At 40.5% G+C, this 22,332-nt stretch overlaps 1 protein-coding gene across 1 annotated transcript in view; it reads right to left on the reverse strand.

The window, feature by feature from the left end:
• Window positions 1–21,835, reverse strand: part of ARHGEF9 (Cdc42 guanine nucleotide exchange factor 9) — a 393,542-nt gene extending 371,707 nt beyond the window's left edge. Inside the window, exon 1 of the mRNA XM_081126011.1 lies at window positions 21,417–21,835. The gene's annotated coding sequence lies outside the window, so the exon portion shown is untranslated. The remainder of the gene's footprint in view (window positions 1–21,416) is intronic.
• Window positions 21,836–22,332: the final 497 nt, after the last annotated feature.

Genomic DNA, 22,332 nt, shown 5'->3' on the forward strand with positions numbered 1-22,332 from the left:
TTTTTTTTTTTAAATATATCTTTATTAATTTCAGAGAGAGGAAAGAAGAGGGAGAGAGGGAGACAGAAACATCAATGATGAGAGAGTCATTGATCGGCTGCAGCCCACAACCCGGGCATGTGCCCTGACCAGGAATCGAACCCAGATCGCCTGGATTCTATGTCGACGCTCAACCCCTGAGCCATGCCTGGCCGGGCAATAGACAAAGACTTTAAAACAATTGTCTTAAATATGCTCTAAGAGCCAAAAGAAAACATGGACAAAATAGTGAAGTAAATCAAGAAAATGATATATCAACTAAATGATAATACTGACAAGAAGATAAAATTTATAAAAAGTAATCAAACAGAATTCCTGGAGCTAAAAAGTATACAATAACTAAAATAAAAAATTTTATAAGTGTTCAAAAGCAAGTTTGTAGAGGAAGAAGAAAGAACCAGCAAACATAGAGACATGATAATAGAAATAGTGAAATCTTAGGATCAGAAGGAAAAACAAATGAAGAAAAGTGAACAAAGGCTAATGGACTTGTGGGATAACATCAAACAAGCCAACATATGCATTATGGAAATCCAGAAGGATAAGAGAGAGGAAAGTGGGGCAGAAAGAATATTTGAAAAAGTAATGAATGAAAATACCTCAAATTTTATGAAAGACATAAATCTACAAATCCAACATCCCAACAAACTCCACAAAGGATAAACCCATAGAGCCACAGAGAAACAAAGAAACTGTTGAAAGTCAAGAGGATCTTGAAAGAAGTGAGGGAGAAGCAACTTTTCATGATCCTCAATATGATTATCAACTAATTTCTCATCAGAAACTTTGGAGACCAGAATGCAATGGGTTGATATGTTCAAAGTGCTGAAAAAAAAAAACAAAAAAAACCCCACAAAACCTGACAATTGAGAACTCTATTTCTGGCAAAACTCTCCTTTAAAAATTACAAAGAAATTCAGATATTCTTAGATAAACAAAATCTGAGGTAATTCATTAACATTAAACCTTCCCTAAAGGAAATGCTAAAGATAATCCTTTAGGTTGATGAAAGGACACTAAACAGTAGTAACTCAAAGCCATACAAAGATATAAAAGTTCCTGATGAAGGTAAATACTAGTAAATGTATAAGCAAATATTATTTTAAATTTGGGTTGTAAGTCCATTTTATATTTTCTACAGGATTTAAACACAATAGAATAAAATAATTTCAAATTTATGTCATTGGGCACATACTTATAAAGATACAATTTGTGATGATAACTGTGGCAAAGCTGTATAGGAGTAGAGTCTTTGTATGTGATTTAAGATAGGTCGGTGTCAGTTTACTTATATTGTTATAACTCTAGAGTGTTATATATAATCCCCATAGTAACTACGAAGAAAATATCTATACAATATACACAAAAGGAAATGAGAAGGGAATCAAAACATGTCACTACAAAACTCAATTAAATACAAAAGAAGACAGTAGTAGAGAAAATGAGGGGGAAATAAATAAATAAACATTTTTCTCTCTATACAGAACTGAGTATTTGGGAGATCTTTCTCCAGGCCCTTGTGAACATACATAAACTTCAAACAGATGTACGTCCTTCTTTTTCAATAATTTCATTAAATGTCAATGTATAAACTCTCCCATCAGAGGCAGAGCTTGGCAGAATGAATTTAAAAGCATGATACAGAGGAGGATCAAGATGGCTGCAGATTGAGTGGAAGCTACACTGACACTCTCTGAGGACCAAACTGGAATTACAACTAAAATATAGATAAATCCATCCTGAATAATCAACTGCGACTGACAAGTGGCTGGAGAGCACCCTCATAACCAAGGACGATAAGTAGAGACTACATAGAGACTGGTGGGAAGTGCAGAGGTGTGAGAGGGATGGCTGGGCTCCCACAGGCAGCAACTGAATGTCTAGGGGGATATCTCTGCTGTAGGGGGTTCCCACTGAGGACTCTGGGGTCTAAACCCCAGGCTGGACTTCCTAGCCAAGAGCACCAGAACTGAGAAGGATGCCCACATAACATCTGGCTGTGAAAAGCAGACAACTTTCTGTCTGCCAGGGAGAGATGACTGGAAATTCAGGCACCTCCTTAAAGCGCCAATGTACAAAGTGTTGGATGCAGCCACTCACCCTGGGCTCTGGCAGAAGGAGGAGAGAGTGGACTAGAGCTGCGTGAAAAGAATCAGGGTTTCATGCTCTGGAGAAGGAAGTCAAAGGGTGGCCATCTGGATTCCTGCGCTGAGTCACTCCCTCATAATGCAGAGGATATCTTTTTCTGGCAGATATTTACCTCCCAAGCAGCTTTTGCCTGGGGGAGAAGCAATTGCCCCACTCTGCTGAAAAACCTCTTGCCCTACACCCTATAGTTTCTACAGGCAGAGGCAGACAATAGAGTGCTTTGAAACTTTTCTTGATCTGATTCTGGGTCCACCCAGGCTTTGGAAAGCAGACTTTGGTGTGCATCTTGGTCCTGTCCAAGTGCACCCAACCTTAGCAGAGGGAACCACAAGATGTTGATAGCTCCAAGCAGGGTACTCAAGGCCAGTCACAAATAGCATCTGATACTGGCTTGCACCAGAGACGCTCCAAAGAGACAAAGGGTCCTAGAAGATCCACCTAATACATAGAAACAAACTCAAACAAGCAACCAAAATGGGGAGACAAAAGAACAAGCCCCAAATGAAAGAACAAGAGAAGACTCCAGAAAAAGAGATAAATGAAGTGGAGATAAGCAATCTATTAGATACAGAGTTCAGAATACTGATTGTAAGGATGTTCAACATCATTAAAAAAGATACAGAAACTATAAAGGATGACATAGCAGAAATAAAAAATATATTGGAAGGAATAAACAGCAGATTATGGGAAGCTGAGGATAGGATCAGTGAATTAGAAGACAGGGGAGAAAAAAGCACTCAATCAGAGATCCAAAAAGAAAAAAACAATTAAAAAACAAGAGGACAGTCTAAGGGAGCTGTGGCACAACATGAAACATAACAATATTCACAGCATAGGAGTGACAGAAGGGAAAGAGAATAAGGAAGGGGGTAGAGAATTTCTTTGAAGAGATAATGGCAGAAAACTTCCCTAACCTGGTGAAGGAAAAAGTGACACAAGTTCAGGAGGCACAGAGAGTCCCAAACAAAAAGAATCCAGAGGCCTACACCCAAACAAATCATAATTAAAATTTCAAAAATTCAAGACAAGGAGAGACTCTTAAAGGCAGCAAGAGAAAAACAATCTATTACCTACAAAGGCATTCCCATAAAGCTGTCATCTGATTTCCCATCAGAAACTCTACAGGCCAGAAGGGAATGGTATGAAGTATTCAAGGAAATGAAAAGCAAGGATCTCAAACCAAGACTACTCGATCCAGGAAAGCTATGATTCAAAATAGATGGTGAAATAAGGAGCTTTACAGACAAAAAAAAGCTAAAGGAGTTTATCACCACCAAACCAGCTTTGCAGGAAATGTTACAGGGACTGCTATAATTAGAAGTAGAGATAGAGAGAGAAACATAAAGAATTAAAATGGCAATGGATAAGTACCTATCAATAATAGTCTTAAATGAAAATGAATTAAATGTTCTAATAAAAAAACATAAGGTGGCTGAGTGGATAAGAAAACATTACCCAAATATATGCTGTTTACAAAAGACCCACCGCAGAACAAAAGACTCACATAGGATGAGAGTGAAAGGATGGAAAAAAATTTTCCATGCAAATGGAAATGAAACAAAGCTGGGGTAGCAATACTCATCTCTGAAAAAAATAGACTTCAAAATGAAGACCATAAAAAGAGACAAGAAAGGTGACTGTATAATACTAAAGTTATCAATCCAACAAGAAGATATAACCCTGATAAACATATATGCACCCAAAAATGGAGCACCTAAAATTATAAAAAAAAAAACTTCTGGAGGACTTTAAAGGAGAGATCAACAGCAATACAGTCATAGTAGGGGACATTAAAACACCACTGAACCACTGACTTCACTGGATAGGTTTTCCAGACAAAAAAATCAACAAGGAAACGGTGACTTTAAATGACACACTAAATCAGATGGATTTAATTAACATTTACAGAACATTTCACCCAAAAGCTGCAGAATATACATTCTTCTCAAGTGCACACAGGCCATTCTCAAAGATAGACCACATGCTAGGACACAAAACAAACCTCTATAAGTTGAAGAAGTTTGAAATCATATCAAGCATCTTATCAGATTATAGTGGCATGAAATTAGAAGTCAACTATAATAAAGACACTAAGAAGCATTCAAACACATGGAGGCTAAATACCATGTTATTAAGTAATGAATGGTTTACCAAAGAGATCAAAACTTCTTGGAAACAAATGAAAATGAACACACAGCAACCCCAAATATATCGGATACCAATGAAAGCAGTACTGAAATGGAGGTTCATAGCACTATAGGACTACTTCAAAAAACAACAAAAACTTCTAATAAACTCTCTAAGCTTACAACTTAAAGACTTAAAATGTAAACAAGAAAAGCCCAAAGTAAGTTGAAGGAAGGAAATAATAAAGATCAGAGAAGAAATAACTGACATAGAGACCAAAAAAAAAAAAATACAAAAGATCAATGAAACCAAGAGCTGGTTCTTTAAAAAGATAAACAAGATTGATGAACCTTTAGCCAAACTCATCAAGAAACAAAAAGACAGACAACATAAATAAACAAAATCAGAAACAAAAGAGGTGAAGTAACAACTGACCCAACATAAATACAAAGGATTGTAAGAAAATACTATGAACAATTACACGCCACCAAGCTGGACAACCTGGATAAAATGGAGAAATTCCTAGAAAAATACACCCTTCCAAAACTCAGGCAGGAAGTCAGAAAACCTGATTGGGCTAATAATTACTGATGAAGCTGAAGCAGTAATCAAAAAAAAGTCCAGCACACAAAAGTCCTGTGGCTTCACAGGGGAGTTTTACCAAACATTCAAAGAACTAACACCTATTCTCCTCAAACAATTCCAAAAAATTCAAGAGGAAAGAACACTTTCAAGCTCTTTTTACGAGGCCAGCAGTAGCCTAATTCCAAAACCAGATAAAGACACTGCAAAGAAAGAGAATTACAGTCCAATAATACTGATGAACACAGATGCTAAATCCCCAAGAAAATATTAGCAAATCAGACCCAGCAATACATTAAAAAGATCATGCACCATGACCAAGTGTGATTTATTCCCGGGATGCAAGGCTGGTACAATATTCATAAATCAAAAATGTGATACATCACATAAACAAACTGAAACACAAAGATCAAATAATTATATCAATAGACACAGGAAAAGGATTCGAGAAAACCCAATGCCCATTTTTGATAAAAACTCTCAGCAAGGTGGGAATAGAGGGATCACACCTCACCATAATAAAAGCCATATATGACAAGTCTACAACCAACATCATATTCAATGGGCAAAAACTAAAAGCATTTCCCCTTAGAACAGGAACAAGACAGGGGTGTCCACTTTCACCACTCTTATTCAACACAGAACTGGAAGTCCTAGCCACAGCCATCAGACAAGGATAAAACATAAAAGGTATCCAAATTGGAAAGGAGGTAGTAAAACGGTCATTATTTGCAAATGACAAGATATTGTACATAGAAAACCCTAAAGACTCCACCAAAAAACCACTAGATTTAATAAATGAATTTGGCAAGGTAGAAGGATACAAAATTATCACCCAGAAATTGATGACATTTTTATACACCAATAATGTACTCTCACAAAGAGAAACTGAAAAATCAATCCCACTTACCATATCAACATAAAAATTAAGATACTTAGAAATAAAATTAACCAAGGAGGTAAAAGACCGGTACTTGGGAAACTCCAGACATTGCAAAAAGTGATAGAAAGAGAGGAAACAAGATGGCAGAGTAGGTAACAGCTGCACCTGCCGCCTCCCATAACCACATCAAAATTACAACTAAAATACAGAACAACCATCACTCAGAACCTCCTGAAATCTAGCTGAACAGAAGCCCTACAACCAGGGAACTGAAGCAGCATTCAGACCAGTAAGAGAGGAGGAAATGCCAGTGGATCAGGGCTGGGTCCTGGAGACTTGAGGGCTGGACCACACCAGGTGTTGAGGTTTAAACCCTGGAGGGATATCTCCATGGTGAAAGCTTCCCAGAGGAGATGGAGGTCCCAGCCCCACATCAGGAACCCCAGTCCAGGGTCCCAGGGCTGGGAAGAGAAATCCCCACAACTTCAGGCTGTGAAAACCAGTGAGGACTGTTGCTGAGGATCACTGAGGGTGCGGGAGGCCCAGGCATCTCCTCTTAAAGGGCCTGCGCATGAACTCAGACACAGTCTCTCTGAGCTCCAGTGAAGGGCAGCAGCTTGAAAGGAACTTGGGACACTTGGGGAGGAACTAACTTGCTTGAAATTGGGGAGAGAGGTGGAGGGGAAGCTTTCTCCCAGACAGAAGAGCTGGCAGAGGCCAGTGCTCTTTGGGGAGAACTTCCCTCCAAACAGCCAGCAAGCAGGCGTCATATTTGAATCTCCAGCACCCTGCCCCTGTGATTCCTGAAGACTCCATCCCAGCCTACCTGCAAGCTCATCCAAGCTATTTCCAGTGGCTTTTCTGTGCAAGTGGCCTCTCGAGCCTCATGCTTAGGACTTTCCTAAAATCTCTCAAACAAGCAGCAGTGTGCCTCATATGGCTTGATAAGTGGCCCCAGGCCTGGCACTAGTGGCAGCCTGCATTGGTTCATAGCTTGGCCTCTCTTAGACATCTCCAATTCCAGCAGAAGTAGCAACCAACTAGGTTCGTTGTGTAGCTCATTCTGGATAGCCCTGGGCAAGGCATTGGCAGAGGCTGACTTTGTACCTCCCAGGAGGCCCCAGAGACAGTGCACCTGGTGATCAGACTCGACCACACTGAATTACAACCTTACCACATCCACAAGTGAAACACTCAAGGGGTGCTCTTGGTGAACACAAAAGCTCTACTGAAGTAAGTCCTGCTCCATAGGGGTGTCTCTAGCACAGCAGCTCTTTGGCTGTAGTTGCAGGTGGTCCTCACAGCTGATTGGCCTGGGGGTCAATTCCTCCCAGTGATGCCAACACCAACCAAGGCTCAACTACAACAGGACAGAGCACACAGCCCACACAGGGGAGCACCTAGAACGCCAAACTCAGGTGACTTGTGAGACTGAGCCACTGGAACCTACAGGACACCTACTTCACAAAGCCATTCTACAAATTACAGGAGACATAGCAGCTCCCCCTAACACATAGAAACAAACACTTGGAAGCAGCCAAAATGTGGAGGCAAAGAAACATGTCACAAAGAACAGAAACTAAATGAAATAGATCCAAGCAAGCTAACAGATACAGAGTTCAGAATTTTGTTTATTAAGATGCTCAAGCATATTAGTAAAACAACTAATTACTAAAAACAACTGTGTTACAAAAACAACTGAGAAAATTGATGACATAATAAAGTACCAATTTGAAATGAAGGCTACACGAACTGAAATGAAGAATAATTTACAGGGAATCAACAGTAGAGTAGAGGACACTGAGAATGAAATTAGCAATTTGGAACATGAGGAAACAAAAGACACTCGACCAGAAAAGCACAAAGAAAAAAGAATCCAGAAATAGGAAGATAGTATAAGGAGCTTCTGGGACAACTTCAAGCGTTCCAACATCCGTATTATTGGGGTGAAAGAAGAAGAAGAAACAGAGCAAGAAATTGGAAACCTATTTGAAAAAATAATTACAGAAAACTCCCCCCACCCCACTACCTGGGGAAAGAAATAGACTTACAAGTCCAGGAAGCACGGAGGGTCCCAAACAAGAGGAACCCAAAGAGGCCCACACCAAGACACATCATAATTTAAAAGCTTAAGGTTAAAGACAAAGAGAGAATCTTAAAAGCAGCAAGAGAAAAGCAATTAGTTACCTACAAGGAAGCACTTATATGACTGTCAGCTGATTTCTCAACAGGAACTTTGCAGGCCAGAAGGGAGTGGCAAGAAATATTCAAAGTGATGAAGAACATGGAACTACAACCAAGATTGCTCTACCCAGCAAAGCTATCATTTAGAACTGAAAGTCAGATAAAGAGTTTTACAGATAAGAAAAAGCTAAAGGAGTTCATCATCACCAGACCAGCACTACAGGAAAAGTTGAAGGGTCTTCTTTAAGAAGAAGCTAATGAACAAAAGAATCTGACAGACGAAATAGGTCCAGAGACACTAATGCATGCAACTAATGATCATATTTCAGAGGAAAGAAGGAAGGGGGTGGAGGATGGGAAAGAGATTAACCAAAGAAGTTGTATGAATATATGCACATCCCACGGACACAGTCAATATAGAGGTGAAGGCCTGGGGAGGGGGTGGGAGTGAGGTGGAGGGGGCAATTGGGAGGAAAAATGGGACATCTGTAATACTTTCAACAATAAAGATAAATTTTTAAAAAATGATAGAGGAAGATATAAACAAGTGGAAGAATATACCGTGTTCATGGATTTGAAGAATTAATGTCATTAACAGATCCACACTACTCAAATCAATGTATAAATTCAATGCAATCCTTATTAAAATACCAACAGCATATTTCACAGATCTAGAATAAACACTTCAAAAATTTATATGGAACCAAAAGACCCCGCATACCAACAGCAAGCTTGAGAAAGAACAAAGTTGGAGGGATCACAATGCCAGATATCAAGTTATACTACAAAGCCACTGTAATCAAAACAGCCTGGTACTGGCACAAGAACAGATGTATAGCTCAATGGAACAGAGCAGAGAATCCAGAAATTGACCAAAGCTAAATTAATATTTGACAAAGGAGGCAAGAATATACAATGGAGTAAAGACAGTCTCTTCAATAAATGGTGTTGGAAAATTAGACAGGTGCATACAAAGAAAAAAAAAAGAAAAAGAACTAAACCACAAACTTACACCTTACAAAAAAATTAACTCAAAATGGATAAAAGACTTAAATGTAAGATGTGAAACCATAAAAATCCTAAAAGAAGTCATTGGCAGCAAAATCTTAGACATCTTAGACATCTCTGGTAGCAATATGTTTGCTGGTACATATCCTAAGGCAAGAAAAACAAAAGAGAAAATAAACAAATGGTACTACATCAAAATAAAAAGCTTCTGCAGAGCAAAAGAAGCCATCAACAAAACTGAAAGGGAGCCCACGGTATGGGAGAACATATTTGCCAGTGACACCAGTCAATAGTATTTTGTTGTGATATCCCAAGCTGACTAGAGATTTTAAGTAAAAACACATTACAAGAGACAAAGAACAACATTAGATATTTACAAAAAGGGCAATTTCCCAAGAAGATATAACAATTATAAACACATGCATGAAATAGTGCATCCTTAAAAAATATAAAGCAATCACCAACACAATTGAAATGAGAAATAATAGTTTTACATTAGTAGTTGGAGACTTTAATACTTCACTTTTAATAATGGATAAACCATAAAGAAGCTCAGTAAGAAAACAGAGGACTTGAACAATGCTTTAAATTAGTAAGACATAGTAGACATACAGTGAATGCTCTACCCAACAAGAGCAGAATAGATATTTTTCTCACTTACACATGGAAAATTCTTCAGGGTAGACAATATATTAGGCAAAAAAACAAATCTTAAAAGGGTTTTAAACATTTAAAAGACTGAAACCATAAAAATATATTTTCCTGGTTACAATAGAATAAAACTAGAAAACAACAGAAGGAAAACTGAAAAATTTACAAAGATGCGGAAGTCAAACAATACACTCTTAAAAAACCAATGGGTCAAAGGGGAAATTAAAAAATACCTTGAGACAAATAAAAATAAGAACACAACATACTAAAATTTATGTGATGCAATGAAAGTACTAAGAGGGAAAGCTATAGCTGTATATGCATATATTAAAAAAGAAGAAAGATCTAAAATGAACAATCTAACTTTATATTTGAAGGGATCAGAAATAGAAGAGCAAAATAAATGCAAAGCTATCAGGAGAAAGGAAATGATAAAGACTAGAGCAGAAATTTAAAACAGAGAAATAGAAAAAAAAAGAAAATCAATTAAACCAAATGTTGGTTCTTTGAAAAGACCAACAAACATTGGTACACCAACAAATTGGATAACCTAGGTGAAACAGACAAATTTTTAGAGGCTCAAATTATCTAAACTGAGTTAAAAAAAAAAAAAAAAGGAAATCTCAACAGACCTATAACCAGTAAGGATATTAAATCAATAATCAAAAACCTCCTCTGCCCCCAAAAGCCCTGAATCAAATGTCTTCAGTGATGAATATCACCAAACATTTAACTAAGAACTAACTGCAATCCTTCTCAAATTCTTCCAAAAAAATTGACGGAACACTTCCTGAGTTGTTTTATAGGCAAGCATTACTCTGATACTAAAGCCAGACAAAGACACTAAAAGAAAAAAGAAAACTAGAGACAAATATCTTTTTTGAATATTATGCAAAACACTCAACAAAAAAACTAGCAAATCAAATTCAGTAGCAAAATAGAAGGATTATACTCCTTGACCAAGTGGGATTTATTCCTGGAATGCAATGGTGTTTCAACATATGAAAATGACTCAATGTCTACATTAATAGAATGAAGGAGGGAAAGCACGTAATCATTTAAATTGATGTAAAAAAAAATCTGACAAAATTCAGCACCCTTTCATGATAAATTCACTCAATACACTAAGAATGCAAAGAAACTTTCTATATATGATAGGTTATATATGAGCAACCCAGAGTTAAGGTTTTACATAATGGTGAAGGACTGAAAGCTTTTCTTCTAAGATGAGGAACAAATCAAGGATGATTGCTTTCACCATTTCTATTCAATATAGTATTAGAAGTTCTAGCCAAAGAAATTAAGCAGGAAAAAGATATAAAAGGGACCCAAACTGGGGGAAAAAAGTAAAATTATCTGTTTGAAGATAACATGATCTTATATGTACAAAATCCTAAAGACTCCATAAAAAACTTTTAAAGGTAATAAAGGAATTTATCAAAGGTGAAGAATACAAAATCAACACACAAAAATCAATTGCATTTATGTACATTAACAATGAACCATCCAACAAGGAAATTAAGAAAACAACTCCATTTACAATAACATCAAAAAGAATAAAATATTTAGAAATAAATTTAATCAAAGAAGTGAATGACTTGTCCACTGAAAAGTACAAAACATTGATGAAATAATTTTTTTTTAAATAAATCTTGGGAAGTCTCTCTTTTTAAAAATATATCTTTACTGATTTCAGAGAGAGGAAAGGAGAGGGAGAGAGAGAGACAGAAACATCAATGATGAGAGAGTCATTGATTGGCAACCCAGGCATGTGCCCTGACTGGGAATCGAACCCCAATTGCCTGGATCCTAGGTCGACACTCAACCGCTGAGCCATGCCCTGCCAAGCTTGATGAAAGACATTTTAAAAGACATAAATAAATAGAAAATCTTCTGTCGGTGGATTGGAAGACTTAATATCATTAAGGTGATAATACTACCCAACCAGAACTACAGATTCAACGTAATCTTTATCAAAATCTCAATGACATTTTTTTCAGAAACAGAAATACCTATTCTAAAATTCATGTAGAATCTCAAGGGACTCTGAATAGCTAAAACTGATTTTTTTCTTGAAAAAGAAAAAGTTGGAGGACTCACACTTCCTGGTTTCAAAACTTATACAAAGCTACTATAAAACACTGTGGTAGTGCCATAAAGATAGTCACAAAGACCAATGAAATAGAATGCAGAGCCCAGAAACAAACCCTTGAATGTATGGTCAATTGATTTTCAGTGCAGGTGCTAAGACAATTCAATGGTAGACAGTTATTTTCAACCAATGGTACTGGGAAAACTGTATGTCTACATGCAAAATAATGAATTTGGGCCCTTGCCTTACACCGTATTAAAAAATGTCACTGAGATGGCACAAATACTTAAATATAAAAGCTAAAATTATAAAACTCTTGGAAGAAGACATTGGTGGAAAATCTTCATAACACTGAATTTGGTATTTCTTGGATATGACATCAAAAACACAGATAATAAAAGAAAAATAAATTGGAGTTCATAAAAATGTAAAACTAGGAAAAAAAGAAAAACTTATCTTATTCCCCTATTTGCCAGAGTGAGGCACAGGGACCCTGCCTGATTGATCTTTGCATGGCCTACTTGGGGGGCATGGTCCAACAATGTGCTGCCAGCAGCCACCTCCAAAATTGCACCATGAATGGGCTGGGGCAGTGGAGTATCCTGACCGAAAGTCAAATGAACCACTTCACAAAGGTGCAGGACTGCCCAACCCCAGAAAGGCATCTCCAAGTGCTGGCTGCATCTTTGTTCAGTCAAGGGACAAGAAGGAGGAAAGGTAGGAAGTGTGAAGAGAGAAAGGAAGTAACTGCTTCATGTGGGGAGTGGGAAGGGGAGGATTATCATTTGTTCAGAATTCAGCTATAATCCCCCAGAGTCTGCCTGGAATATCATCTCTGCTCCTTCTCATACACCTCATAAAAGTCACCTCAGTGGGAAGTGGCTTCCCCTTTCTTTGAGATTCTGAGTATTTGGACCATAGAGGTTAGAACTTAATTTTTCTTTGTTGCTCCAGGAATGCAGTGAGGAGGTCCTGGATGTGAAGACCTCAGGGCGTGGATCCTTGCCCCTCTGACCTCCTCTATTACCTCTCCACCCATACACAGCCTCTCTTCCCTTTTACAAAATGGCCTGGTCTTAGGATAAGCATATAGTTGGCCCTCAATAAATTCTGACTGACTGAAAAACACTCCTACTGTTCCTATATTGCTTGTCTCCTCACCCAGTTCCATCTCCCAAACCAACCGCAACCTCTACCTCCATAGGCTTGTCTCTGGGTAAGGGGAGTGTTGGATAGCTCATTCTCATGGTTGCAGGGTCATTTGGATTTGCAGCATGGGCTCAGGCTGAGCAGCCCCTTCTCCACCACAGAGCCTTCAAACTGGCAAAACCTGCCTGCTAGCTCCTGCATAAGAAGGTTGAACTCAGTTGTTGTGAAGAGTAAGTGATAAGTGTCTTATCAATAAGAACAGTGTCTGGCACAAATTACATACTATAGTTCACTGTGGCCAGGACATGGATTGAGTCAGGATTGGAGAGACGCAAGAGAGCATAGGAAGGGCCAGATTAAGAAGGGCATTATGATCCATATGATGGGGTTTGGACCTTTTTACAGAAAAATGTCAAGTTGGTAAAGGATATTAAGCAGTAACACAATTCAGTTTGTGTTGTGTTGTGAATTATCTCCTACTCAGGAAACCTGTCAGGCTCTGACTCTACATCCAGCCTTTGCACAGATTTCTCTCTCTACTTAAACACTTCTTCTTCCTGCCCTCTGCTGAACTTCACTGTTCATAGCCCTTGCTTGGATGTCACTTTCTTCTGTAGACCTCCCCTCCAGGTCCCCAGCCCTAGCACTGCCTCAAAGCCCAATGAGAAAGTTTTTCTCCTGTGAGCTTCCTTAGCATCCTGCACTGTCATAAGCTTACTTCTCATCTCTCCCACTGGCTATGAGCTCAGGAGAGGAGAGACTGCTTTTTTCCATCTTGATATTTTTAGGACACAACTCAGTGCCTCACAGAAGGTGCTTAATAAATATAAATTAACAAAAATGTGAACTAAAGAATTGCATAATATGTAAGTATTCTTAGTTTTAAATATACTTTGAATATTAGTTTTGTATACTTTGATACAAAAATATTAGGGAATTTTTTTAAAGACAGATGGAAATTTTTATCTATTATTCTAAGCTGATATATACCATGAGCCCAGGCTATAGCTATTCATTCAACCAAGCAGCAGTTGGCACCCCAAGATCAAGCAACAGTCAAGGAAGTATTGGTGCAGAAAACTCTGGTCCATTCATTCACAAGGGGCAAGACCAAGGTTCAGCAAAACCCTCCACTTTCTCTTAGACTCACTGCTAGTTTATGGAACTCTCTCACCTCGCAAGCCTAGAAAGGCAGAGACCTAGAGTTTTAAAGAGATTAACCAAAGAATTTATATGTATATATGCATAACCCATAGACACAGACAATAGTGTGGTAAAGGCCTGGGGCATGAGGGTGGGTGCAGGGTAGAAGGGGTCAATGGGGGGAAAAAGGGGGACATCTGTAATACTTTCAACAATAAAGATAAATTTTTTTAAAAAGAGTGGATATAATGAGAGGTGAGGAGAAGATCCAAAACCAGTAGAAAACCACTCTGTTTCACATACATAACCCAGTGTGTCTCCCTGGGGAACAGTGAATGGCCAGGCCAAATTTGTTCGGAACTAGGGGATAGGTGATCATGCTGCAGCTTGAGGGGAGAATGAAGACAGAAGGAAGAGGGTAGGGTTATATTCTGGATGCTATCTCCCATATACCCCTAGTGTGTTAGTGTAGGAGAAGAGGAGGAGTCTTGTGAATTAGTCTATATATGAGGATTTTTAATCCTTTATATAACTAAACACAGAAGACTTCAGGGCTCATGCAGTCCCTGGGCCTGCAGCCAGAGCTCTCTGGCTTACTCCCCAACTTGTTATAGCCTAGGGTCAGTTCAACTAGCAACACCCAACACAAACACTTACCCTGGGGAATTCTTGCCACCCAAAGATATCTTCTTTTATACATCCTGCTCTTACCTCATTCTCTTGACCTAGTATCTGCTGTCATTGGGGAATTAGAATTCTATAACTGGGAAAGAAAGAGCTATGAGAGCCCTTAGAAATCATTTAGTCCCATCCTCGTGGCAAAGATAAGGAAACTAAAGCCCAGAGAGGTCAGGAACTTTTCCATGGAGACACAGCAAAACAGTGGAATATCTATAGTAGAACTCGATACTCTGAATTCTTAGTCTGGTGCTCCTTTCAGACTTCTACACCACTTTTTCTCTGACAGAATAGTAGTTAACATTTTTTGTGGGCTTACTATGTGTGAGGCCTTGTTCCAAGTGCTTTAGTGCATTAACTCATTTAATCCTTACAACAAGCTGATGAAGTAGTTACTATTATCCTGGTTTACAGATGAATAACATGAGGACAGAGAAACACCTGCTCTACTTATTCCCTATCTGTGAAGTGACAGTGGGGGTCAGGAACCACAAAAATCTCCCAAAAAGACCCAAACATTGCTGTTGGAGAGGCAGAACTGTGCTGCCAGAGAACCCTGGGAGGGCATGTTGATCAGTCAGGCACACCTTAGTGTGAAACAGTCACAGGATTTTCCCTAAAATCTACCTGAAATCAGATACCTGGAAGAAAAAGAGCTTTAACTGAGAGGGGCAGAAGGTAAGGGAAGAGAAAAAAAGACAGGAAAGGGAAGTTGAGGGCAGAGCGATGGAAAAAAAATAAAGTGGGCAGTCAGAGGACCCTAGAGCTGGACGCTATTCCCCACACTCATCCATCTCCATCCCCTATTTCCTGGAGTCAGATTCTCAGGACTCTAATGAGGCCTACTTCCTTCCAAACCAGAAAAAAAAAGAAAAAAGAAAAAAAAAAAGAGGAAAAGAAGAATAAGCCATCAGGGCTAAGGGGTTGGAAGAGCAGAGAACCCAGGCCACAGGGTCCAGTACTTTCCCATCAACCCTTTGCCTTTTCTTGCAGAATGAGGAGGCCATCAGACACCTATCTTACAGGCCTGGAGAACAATATGAGTACAGCCTGGTATCCGGCTTAAGATTCTGTCAGAAGCCAGGACAGGCAGGCAGGGGTCTCTGCCCACCAGCCGGTGCTGCTCCAGAAACCATTCCATTCTCTCTGTTCCGACTGGCCAGTTTTCCTCTGAAGTCTCAGCTGGCTCTTTCCTCATCCCACCCTACTCCCAAGCCTTTACTCCTGGCTCTTCCTCATTCTGCTTCTCAGGAATAAAATGGTACCCGGCAGGAAAGGCAAATGTGCTTTCATCACTAGTTAGGGGCTGGGGGAAAATGACAGAAGCTCTTGAATAAAACCAGGCTTCAGTATTATCTGACTTTGACAATGATCATGATCCAAGCTCTGTAGCTTACCCCCAGCTCCCAACAACCTCCCATCACCATAAGAAAAAAAAGACTGACTGCAAACTCTCCTACCTTTGGTTTCAAGGCCCTCAGACTGAGAACCCAACTTTCCCTATCCATCTTCACCTTCTAACAGCCCAGCCCCTGACTTCCTGAACCCCAAATCTAGCTTACAGAATGGGCGTAATGAAAGCACCAAGACAGCAGCAAGCAGGATGTGGTGAAGCAAGGAGGAAGGAACAAATGGCTTGTTGGAGGGGGTCTACTTCTGTGAGACCAGAGACAGTATGGCAGTATGGGGTAATGGTGCTTTGATCACTGTCTCTGATGAGCTGTTATGAATAATTTCTTTCTCATTCACAAGGGAGCTCTGAAAGCTCATAGATGAAGGGCAATTTAAAAACTTCATTTTTCCCTTTTCTAAGTGTCTGTCATTCATTGATTTTCATCCCACCTCCCTTCACCCAATTTCTCTCTTTCTCTATTTCTTTCCCTCTATTTCTCTCCTCAGCTCTGAACTGACCATTATGTGGATTGAAGTATCGTTGGGGAGAATTTAAACTTTTTGACCACAGTTTTTCCTTCCCTGTTCTTTTTAAAACTAGGAAAATTTCTTTTTGTAATAGAAGTCACTGTGTTGTTTTATTTACATGTGATCCTTAATAAGGTTTTCTGGAGTTCAGTTACACTTTATTTGAGTGTAGTCTTCAATTAGGTTTTTTAGGAGTCAGTTGCCCTAATAAAGGGATGCAGAAATAGGAGATATAGGCTAATTTAGAAGGATGTCTTGAAGGCAAGAGACTGAGATTTTGGCTTCAGGTGCTAATGAAAAAGTGGTGCTATTGTAAGCTCTGAGAATCAGACTCTGGGAATGTATACGAAGCCTCCAGGGAATACATGTGCCACTGATGCTGCTCTTTCCTGCTCAAAATCCAGAAGGCCGTGGCCCAGGGAGATTTCCATAAAGGACTACGGGAATTCAAGCTGTGATTTTCTTCCTTTACCCATTAGCCCCTGCCCTCACAGTCTTCAACTGGAATAACTGAGGGAGAGGTTAGGACATGGGCATTAACAACAGCCTTGGTGTCCGAGAACAAGCTCCAAAAATGTTCAGTCCCAGGAGGCAGGCCACAGATCCTGGCTGACAAGTGGAGAGAGCACATGTGCTGAGAGAGGTGTGATAGAGAACCCAAGGATGAGTGGCAATGGAGGAAGAGCCATGTTTTGTGTATATATCCTGCCTTTTGCCTAGAAAACAGTGGTGGTGGTAGTGAAGCTACTTGGAGGAGCAGACTCATAGGAATGTCAGAACTAGAAGGACCCTTTGAGATCATTTAGTTAGACCGTTTCTTGGGTACTAGCCCAGAAGATGCTCTCAAAGCCCAAGGAGTTCCACTGGATGCATATTGGGCTCCCATGGAAGATGTCCTTTGTTGAAATCACAAAATCACAAATCTAGTCTAATCCAGTGTTATAGATAGCAAATCAAGACATAAAGAGAGCAAGATACTTGTCCAAAATCATGACTGGAACTCAGGTCTCTCTGTGTTCTCACAGATCATCTAATTTGCTCCTCCTTTTGACAATATCATTATTATTTTCCCATTGTTTGACCAATGAGAACCTGAAGGTCAGAGTGTGGAAGCAGCTAGTCCAATGTGACATAATAAGGTAGCTTCACCCACATTACACTCAGACTGACTTTAGCAAATCAACAGCACCTAAAACACTAATAACACAGCAATAGCTCTGTGGGTTCCACCCATCAACCCCTTCTTGGCCTCCTTATGTTCTTTATATCATATATGATCAGGAAAACATGTATATCAGCACTAAACACATTCAAGGTTGTTCTACTCTTCCCTCTACCTCTATTGCACTTCAGCTCAAAGTCTTCAGATAAACCAAGGATTCCAAGGCAGATATGAAAATTCTGTTATTTAGGTATATGGGTCTGTGCTTATTTTCAGTCTAAGTTCTTCCATTTCTTTATTTTCCAAGCATCTAATGCTTAAGGCCCTGAAGACTAGAAAATAGAAAAACATAAGACACATATGCACATAACTACATAGGCAATGATAACTAGTTCATGTTTGTGTATGAAAGAAAAACTTAGAGGAGGAAAGGGAGGGAGAAAAAGAGAGAGAGAGAGACAGAGAAATGAGAGGGAGAAATTTCACAGGAATTTTACTTTGGGCCCTTAAAAGTTGGCCCCTCAGGCTGAGGACCTTGAAACCAGAGGTAGAAGAGTTTGTCCTTTACTTCTCTGAAGTATACTTTTTTGGAAGGAACAGAGTCTGGGAAGGCCATGTGGAGGGGGTGTCATTTGATAGAGGCCTTATAGGATGAACAAAATTTGGCCATGTGGAGATAGAGGGAAAGAAGAACATTTTAGATGGAAGAACTGGTGAAAAGCAAAGAAGAGGAAAAAAATACTGTGTGCATTTGAAGAAAAACAAGTTACCAAATTTGTCTAGTATTCAGGAGTTTTAAACTAGAGCAGAAGAAATAGCAATAGAAAAGCAGTTTGGTGTCAGTTAGAGTTAGACTTAAGGTTAGAACTTGGACCATATTCTGTAAGCAATGTGGGACTGTTGACACTATCAGATCTGTTTTAAGAAAAGGGAGTCACACCATCAGATTTGTTTTTAAAAGATCAATTTGGTCACTGTCCAGGTGAGAAAAAATGAAAACCTGAAGTAGAAGATAGGGGAAGGGGTTGAAAGGGCGCATTTTCTGTCATCAATAATAGTGTTTTGGAAAAATATCTCATGAGCTCTGCAATATCACTGCTACCTAAAGATATATTACAAAATAGCTCTCACAGATTCATAGCAAAATGTAAACAAAACACAGACCAATGGACAAAGAATATGAAGAGACAATTTACAGAAAAATATTTTCATATACTTAGCTTCCGTAGTAGTAAAGAAAATGCAAATACTCCAAATGCCATATTTCATTCATAAGATATACACAAATTAAAAGGTGGCTTGATGAATGTATAAAGAGATGAAGAGATGGATATGTGACAAAGCATATACAGTTAAATGTTAATGAAAGAATGTAGGTAGTGGATTTATGGGTGTTCATTATACAATTCTTTCAACTTTTCTATATGTTTGAAATGTCCATAATAAAATGTTGGAGGGTGGCAGAATTTGAAAACATAACCCTTTTGGCACAACAATTCCATTTCTAGGAATTTACCTTACAAAAATAGATGCTCATATGCACATAGCTAATAAATAGCCAAGGAGCTACACTGAAACCCTGTGTTATAGGGAAGAATTGGAAACCACTTAGTTGTCCAGGTGTTAAGAGCAATGGCCACTGGAAACTGGAGAAAGAAGTGTTAGTGGAAGATGGAAAGAGAGAAAAGAGAAAGAGGGGTTTGAGAAAGGAAATAAAGAATTCAACTCAATGACACTCTTACAGATCATCCACTACGAAGGACAGGGGCCCTGGGATGGAGGAAGAGAAATCATTTTCCAAAGGCAACAACATGCATCTACACAAGGCCACTGTTTCAGAAACCACTACGTAGAAAGATCTGTACACATTACCTTTGGTCCCTTTCACCCCCACTTAGTTCCACTTCCCAATACAAAGGTTTTGTTTTTGTTTTTAAGACCTTGTTCAAAATAGATCCCAGCCCGGCTTTATAGATAAGGACTTGCGGCCCAGAGAGATGCTGGGACATCTCTAAAGTCACAACATGAGTGGGTGACAGAATCTCTCAATTCCTTGTGCAAGCCTCTTTCAACTCCACCAAATCAACAAGTGGTTGTCACCAACCTCATCTTAACCTGATATCAGAAAGAGCTGAAACTTAGACGAATACATTGTCTCTTTTCACGGGGAGGGGCTGTTTTTCACTGTTTCAAGCATCCTGTCCTTGATTACACACACACACACACACACACACACACACACACACACACACAAACACACATATCCCTTTCTCAAAGGAAGGTGTCTCCAGCTGCCCACATTGAACCTATCTAGACTTTCAAAAGCTCAGCCTTCCCTCTAGGTTTCCAGCTGGAATAATTATGCTGGAGTTAAATGTGCATTTCTGCTAACCTGGCAGTTACTCAGAGAAGCTGCTTTTGCAAGCTGAGTAAGTATAACCATTTATTGCTAAGCCTGAGCCTTTGACCTAGGGAATCACAGCACAGGTACAGCGAGGAGTCTGAACCTGAGATCCCCCCAGGTTCTCAGATTCTATCTGCTCTTAAAAGAAAATCCCTGATCCCTTAATTTAGGATTCTGAATGCTCAGGGTCTGAAAAGCCCTGTTGGTCACATAGTGTGAATCTCCACATGAGGCCTGAGTATTTCCCACAACATAGCAGTCAGGTGTTTATTCTACCTCTTTTCTGCTTAAGGTCTTCAAGTGATTCAGAGGCATCCTGACCATTCCATCTCACCATTGAACATATCCAAACTTTGCTAAATGTTAAGGGGGATAAATTCATGTAAAGTATTTAGTAAGATGCCCAATACACAGTAAAAGCACTCCTATTAGAAAGTGCTTTCTTATAGTAAGCTGAATTCTCCCTCTTGGTGGCTTCCACCCTGTTGAATTCCCACTCATCTCAAGTTCTCCTTTCTGGAGCCACACAGGATAAACATAATTCTTTTCCACACAAAGCTTTGCAGACATTTGAAGAGAGCACCCCTGCCCTGCTTCCCTTTCCTAACCATGATTCACTCACTGCAAGACCAGATTTCATCCACCCAACCAGATTTCATCTTCCTGCAGATAGGTGGCTTAAGGTTGTCCTCATTTTCCACAAAATCATGACATTTGTCACCAGAGGCTGTTACTTGGTCTTTGCCTGGAGAGTTGGGCCTACAAAAGTACACTTACCCTGTGTCCTCGAAGCCCCTTACAGTGAGCAGAACTTCAACTCCTCAGGGCAGCTAAATGTTGAACAGTCCTGAAGCAGAGGTTGGGGCCCTCCTGGAGCCAACAGCTTTCTGTTGCCTTTAGTATCTTCCCTACCCAATGCCCTTGTCTCCTCACCTCCTCCACCTCCTTTCTTCCCCATTTCCCCATTCAATCCCCAAGGAAAAGCTATTCAAGAGTGGGCAAAGTTTCACCCCATATCCTTAAATCCATAAGATTGCTTGGTGACTCATGAAAACTGGCTGCTGCTCCATGAGTTGCGCCCAGCAGGCGCCTCCGCTCAACTCCCAACTTTGTCCTGTCCCGTAGTTCCAGTCAGGCTCCCTGACTAGCTCCTGTCTCTGCCACTTTCCCCAAGTTGGTGGCAAAACTGCGTCATTCCCTGACAGCGCAGACACTGCTTCCACAGGGAGCAGACAGCGGGGGTTACCTTTCCAGTGGTGAGGGGCAGCGCTCCGTCTGACGACTAAACAGGCAAATGGGTGAGTCCACACTTAGGCTGTGCTCGCTCGGCCACGCTGTGCCACGCGGGGGTCAGGGCCACCGGCGGCAGGGTGGCTGGAGGTCCCGTGTTCTGCGCAGCCTGGGGCGGGAAGAACCCACTGATGAGCGGTCTGAGGCTGGAGCAGCGGAGCGCTGCCGGCCGCCGCCTTGCTAGACCAAGCGAGAGAGCCGCTGGATGTTTCTATAGCCCCCCGCAACCAGACAGGACTCGCGGGGCCGTGTTCGTCCTCAGCAGGTTATGGGAACACCCGAGAGTGCTGGCGGACTTGCGTGCGCCCCCAGCTAGGGTCCCAGGAGGTCTTCATTCAACCGAACTGTTCCCCGCGTTGCACCTCACCAGCGAATGGCCGTCGGGGAGGCGGGTTCTTCAGGTCACAATTGGCGGAAGATGGAGCCTAAGACGGGAGGGAAGGGGGTGGTGGGGGGTGGGTGGGAGGGGCCCCAACTCTTAGGTTCAGATCGGAACTTTGCCGCCGACCTAGAGGAGGCTGGCCAAAGACCAATGCGCACTCCCTCCTGCGCTCCCAAGAGGCGAAAGTGAGTGACCTTGCTAAGCTTATACTGACCGGTGGAGGCGGGAGCACCCCAGCGAGAGCGGTTCGAACCTGCTACGCACTAATACTCCCCCACAGCTGCCTGCTTTGGTCTTGCAGCCCAATCTAGTAGGCCAAGCTTTGATTTGTAAACCAAACATTCCATCAGCCTAACTGCTAAGTTCCCGGAAGCAAATGGCCGGGTCAGAGGGGTAAGGAGTCCTTACCCTTAGCAGTCTTTCTAAAGAGCCACCTGCACTGGTCACCTGAGCTCCCGCAGAGCCCCACACCTTTCCTTCGGAAACCACT

Source organism: Miniopterus schreibersii (assembly GCF_964146895.1).
Source record: "Miniopterus schreibersii genome assembly, chromosome: X".
NCBI lineage: Eukaryota > Metazoa > Chordata > Mammalia > Chiroptera > Miniopteridae > Miniopterus > Miniopterus schreibersii.